The sequence below is a fragment of the Mus caroli genome, unplaced genomic scaffold (genome assembly GCF_978045245.1).
Source record: "Mus caroli unplaced genomic scaffold, Mus_caroli_1 scaffold_5, whole genome shotgun sequence".
In the NCBI taxonomy this organism is placed as follows: Eukaryota; Metazoa; Chordata; class Mammalia; order Rodentia; family Muridae; genus Mus; species Mus caroli.
Window position 1 is genome coordinate 24276707 of NW_028227260.1, and position 6244 is coordinate 24282950.

A 6244-nucleotide genomic window follows, 5' to 3' on the forward strand; every position below is an offset into this window, starting at 1 on the left:
CTCCCATATACCACTTTTTGCTCTCTTTCATCCATCCTGATTTTTATTGTTATTGAATGTATTTATGTATATGTATGTACGTATGTATTCTTTATATATTTTTATTAGCTATTTTCTTTGTTTACATTTCAAATGTTATACCCTTTCCTAGTTTCCCCTTTGAAAATCCTCTATCACCTCCCCCCTCCCCTTTCTCCTCAACCTACCCACTCCTGTTTTCTGGCCCTGGCCTTCCCCTATACTGGGGCATAGAACCTTCACAGGACCAAGGGCCTCTCCGCCCATGATGACCGACTAGGCCATCCTCTGCTACATATGCAGCTAGAGCCACTAGTCCCACCATGTGTTTTCTTTGGTTGGTGGTTTAGTCCCAGGGCGCTCGGGGTTTACTGGTTAGTTCATATTGTTGCTCCTTCTATGGGCCTACAAACCCTTTCAGCTCCTTGGGTAATTTCTCTAGATCCTTCATTAGGGACCCTGTGCTGCATCCAATGGATGACTGTGAGCATCCACTTCTGTATTTGCCAGGCACTGGCAGAACCTCTCAGGAGCCAGCTATATCAGGCTCCTGTCAGCAAGCTCTTGTTGGCATCTGCAATAGTGCCTGGGTTTTGTGGTTGTTTATGAGATCCATCCCCAGGTGGGGCAGTCTCTGGATGGTCGTTACTTTGTTTATGCTCCACACTTTGTCTCTGTAACTCCTTTCATAGGTATTTTGTTCCCACTGCTAAGAAGGATGGAAGCATCCACACTTTGATCTTCTTTCTTCTTGAGTTTCATGTGTTTTGCGAATTGTATCTTGGGTATTCTGAGCTTCTGGGCTAATGTCCACTTATCAGTGAGTGCATATCATGTGAACTCTTTCGAGACTGGGTTACCTCACTCAGGATGATATCCTCCAGATCCATCCATTTGCCCAAGAATTTCATAAATTCATTGTTTTTTATAGCTGAGTAGTATTCCATTGTGTAAATGTACTACATTTTCTGTATCCATTCCTCTGTTGAGGGACATCTGGGTTATTTCCAGCTTCTGGATATTATAAATAAGGCTGCTATGAACACAGTGGAGCATGTGTCCTTATTACAAGTTGGAGCATCTTCTGGGTCCAGGAGTGGTATTGTTGGATCTTCTGGTAGTACTATGTCCGGTACTAAGAACCACCAAACTTATTTCCAGAATGGTTGTACCAGCTTGCAATGGAGGAATGTCCCTCTTTCTCCACACCAGCATATGCTGTCACCTGAGTATTTGATCTTAACCATTCTGACTGGTGTGAGGTAGAATCTCAGGGTTGTTTTAATTAGCATTTCCCTGATGATTAAGGATGTTGAACTTTTTTATTAATTGTTTTTATCAGTTGTTATTGAATGCATTTATATATACATATATACATATGTATTCTTAAATATAACCTGATCAACCTGTCCAATGTTACTTTTAAGTATCTTTTCAGGGTTGACTTTCTGATAGTGGATAACCATTTGATGTATTCTTCCATGAGTAAGACTATTTCTCTTACTCTCAATATTCCTTAGTTATATGTAGTTCTTTGTGTGAGGTTGAGACCTCCTGGGATTTTCATTTTTCTATTGTTGTCCTTGTTCAGCTAATGTTTAGGCTGCCACATTGCTGAGAGTGTATGGGTATAGTTTTCTGACATTTCTAAAAGACAGAGCTTCACAGCAACATTTTTATTCCTTGGCCTCTTATAATCGTTCTTCTGTTTCTTCTGAAATGAGCCCTGAGCCTTCAGTGCAGTAGATGCATTATGGATATATCCATGAACTCCACACTCTGCATTCAGACAAGCTGTGGTTTTATGCAATGGGCTCTGTGTGTTGCAAAACAATAAAAATAAAAGTATTTCTCGATGAGGAGTGAAAAACATACTTGTCATTTCTCTAGGTATAAGAACAAGTGTATATAATACAGTTAGGAAATTCCTCTGACTTGGTAAATTGGCAGTTGTAAGTTTCCCAATGATTTCACTATCCCTTAATAATCAAGTAGGTTTCTGCTACTTTGGGTCTATATGCATAATTTAGAAGGCATCTCTGAAATGTATGCTTACTTACATAGCCACGATGCTATTATTGCATCTAATACAAATAATAATGTGTCTTTCTTATCATCTAATTACAAATAAATAATAAACTGCACCCACTTATCCAATAATGCCACAAGTATCTTTTTATCACTGCTATGTTGAAAGCATAAGCCTAAGAAGCTCTATCAAACTCATTAAAATATAGTCTTTTTTACTATACAACAGTATCTCCTCCCCTTTTTTGTCACTAACTAGTAGAAGAGCAAAAGTTCCTTTCCTTGGAAAACGTCCAGATGCACTAGATTTATTTCCTTATAATGCCATTCTATTTGTTCCTCTAACTCACATGAGTTTTAAAATGGAAGCTAGAACTGACACTAATTAGATTCAGGTTGAATTTTATAGGTTGTCCTGTGTTTCATCTTGAGAAGACACCCAATTTCAGGGTACCATGATAGATCAATGTGTCCTGGTGGCAGCTGTTCCTTTCTATTGTAAAATCCTGCCCCCCATAATTCCTTGCTCAGAGCTTTCACTCATTAATCAGATGGTAATATTTCCCAAGCCAATGTTCTTATTTAGTAGCACTCAATAGTAATTTATAATTTGTTTCCCCACATACACACTTATTAGCTGAAACTCTCCTGAAGACAAGGAAATGCACTTATTTTCATGACCTAAATATGGTGATTAAGATAATGATATAATGTGCTTTATGACAGACTATAAAACAATGTACTGTTGGCTCAGAAATGATAAGGAACACTAGTTAAAAGGCTATTGTCTAATGAGACAAGAGTATTTGTAGAAGTATTTTTAACACTGTAAGTGAGGAAAATCTTCACAGGAGGAGCAGCTGGATGGCTTCATTTGAATGCAAAGGAAGGAAAACAATTAGTCATATGGCCTTAACTCTTTGGTTTAAGGGCTGGAGAGGTGGTGAGTTTCCTACACATCCAAATGGCCTGAGTAGTTTCTATCACACACCCCCACACTGCCCATTGATTGGTTCACAACCAACTGTAACTCCATCCCCAGGAAATCCAACACCCTTTCTTGAATCCATGAATACCCTACCACCACCACACATACACATAGCCAGACACAGATACACAAGACTATACATAAATAAAGATAAATCTTGAATAAAAAATATCAAACCAAGTGGGTATCATTTACTAAAATGAGAGATGTGTAGGGAGAATGAATTTTGAACCCGGTAAGATAAATAAAACTCAGTAGCTCTTTTTTAATCTAAGCAGTTTGTTGTGCATATCAGAAAGCTAAGTGGTGGTATTGGGCACATAATGCTATGAGAAACACTATTTTTAAATTTTCTATATCAGTATACACATTAACCAAAGTGCAAATAAGATATATACTCAATTTTAAGAAACATTAATATACCCCATAACCAACACTGGCAACAGAAACATACACCCAGGCATGGTTGGGCATGCTTATAATCTCAGCACTATGGAGGTCAAAGCATAAGTATAGAATTAACTTTTATTTGTCAGAAGGAATTGTCATGTCAGAGGCTTGCTGTTGAAGAAGCTAACACTTTCTACTTCTTTCTGGACTCTGGTTGGCCGGTTCAACTCAGATTCCCTGTTTCTATTTCTTCCTGAGCTCTGGCTGGAAGTTCAACTCAGCTCTTCTGGCCCAAACTGAATGAATCTATCTAGCTTTGCTTGGCTTCTTCTGAATTGCTCTGCTTGGCCTCAAACTAACTCTGACAATTTGTTCTAATCTCCTGGCTCCTCATTCTCTCATTCATTATGTCTTCGCTTGCAACCTGTCTCTGTAAAACTGTTCCCAGTAAAAACTGCCTCTGCTGACCTACATAGTACTTCCATGAACTCACAAAGGAACTCAATTCTGCTGGAATGTCTGAACAGAACTCCACTCTGAACTACACCAAACTGACTCAACTACATAGCACTTAACATAATGGGACTTACTGCCTCTCCTCCCTGTGCTGGTCTTAAGTCACCTTTCTTCCCTGTGCTCTTCCCGTGTGAATTGGGAGAATCCTATCTCTGACTCATTCTGCCAAATTTTTCTCTGATTTATAACTTTGATTTGCCCCTCAATTAGACATCATTTTCAAATATGCCTGCTTCCTTCTACAAACTAATCGTGCCTTCGTTGTTAGGGATTAGAGGTGTGTAACAAACGCATGACTGTATCCCAGCCATATGGATTAAAGGTGTGTACTAAGGGTGTCTGTATCCAGCCAGAGGGAACAAAGGTCTGTGTCATGTCTGAATTTCAGGTGAATCACACAGACCTAGAAGGTCTTTGGATGTGAGCCCTCATCAGAACAGCCATGTTGCTGGATTAAAATTCCTCTATACATGACAATCTGGAGTTCCAAGACAGCTGTGCTATATACATACAGACCCTGCTTTATAAAGGCAAGAAAATAAGCAGAGAGGAGGGAGGGATGGAGGGAGGGAGGAAGGAAGGAAGGAAGGAAGGAAGGAAGGAAGGAAGGAAGGAAGGAAGGAAGGAAGGAAGGAAGGGCCACAAGGCCACACCTCTAAATCATTCCTAATTAGTTACACCAATTGGGGACTCAATATTCAAGCATATGAGCCTATTGGTGTCATTCTCATTCAAACAATCATGGAGACCTTGATATATTGGGTATCTATGAGGTAAATAAAATTAAGCTGGGAGAGTGGTCCATGCCTTTAGTCTTAGAAGATAGAGGCAGGTGAAACTCTGTCCATTCAAAGCTGCATAGTGATGTGGTGTACATAGTGAGTTTCTAGCCAGCTAAAACTACATAGTAAGGCCCTGTTTCAAAAAGTTATACATTATGATAGCATTATTTAGCATTTTATTCTTAGGATGTTATATAAATAAGTATCATGGTGTGTTAGAGGCTAAACAATTACTTGGTCTATTAAGAGATTGTGCCTTCTCTTGGCACTCTTTCCCTTCTGTCAGCGTGCCTTATGCAGGCTCAATGTGATAATCTTTCCTTTTTGTCATATTTTGTTGTGTTTTGTTTTGATCTCTTAGAAGCCTATTCTTTCCTAATGAGAGACAGAAAGGGAGTGTATCTGGAAGGAAGGGAAGATAGAGAACAGGGAGCATTAGAGGGAGGGAAAAATCAACATATGTCTTATGAGAAAAGAATCTAATTTCAATAAGAGAAAAAGTAAATAAAATAAATAAAAAGATACTATAGAGATTTTTTTAAACTATAAAATAGCCGAATTCTTAATATTCTTCTTGCCAACAACAAAGGATGATAAAACTAAATGTTGCCAGCTCTGCAGCTTAAAAAGGTTTTCTCCTGGACCCCCACACAGTGCAGCTGGAATCTTGACTTATGCCACATTAAAGAATTGTAGAGCATGTCAGTATGAAGTGATGTCAAAGTTTATTAACAAAAGTATACACAAAGATAAAATCAAAGTGGTAATTAGGTTAAGCATGTGTTTAAGTGCTATATATGGTATGTGTAAACAAAGATATGTGTACATATATGTATATATATCAAAGTCAAATTGTTGAAAAGGTACAATGTACACCTAACTTTAAAGGATTAAGTCAAATGTTTTAGAATACTTCTTTTTATCTAAAGAATGTTTCTTTTATAAGTGAGATTATGTGGTAGTTATGAAGAAGTTAAGTATGAGTTTACAGATAAGAAAAGTGTTGATAAGATAAAAACAGAGTTTTTAAAAACTCAAAGAAACTCTCACTACACATAGATTACAAGGAGATCAAATTATATATTTTAAATGTAAACATAGCTTTAAATCTTGACTCAGGTTTTTCTCAGAAAAGCAAATCCAGTTTTTCTCAGGTGGTTTGGTCAGCTGTGTGGAAATTCTTGACTGTCAGCCAGCCAGGAAAAGACTTAAACCCGATCTAGGAGAGTGAAAGGCTCTTTTCTTTTCTCATGTTCTCTTGATTTTTGTTTTTCTATCATGCCTCATTTTCCCCAAATTAATTTTTTTCACTTCAAAAAAAGCTATTTATTCCTGCTGTATATTAATATACACATTTAATTTGACCTAATGTTTATATAAATGCATATTTTATTGGTTTCCAACTTTTAAGCTAAATTATGGAAGGACAATCATACATAACATACATAGCCAGAAGCCTAGTTCTCAAGTTTAAGTGTTTAAAAAATTCTTAAGATTAAATGCTCTGAAAACTGTTCTGCTA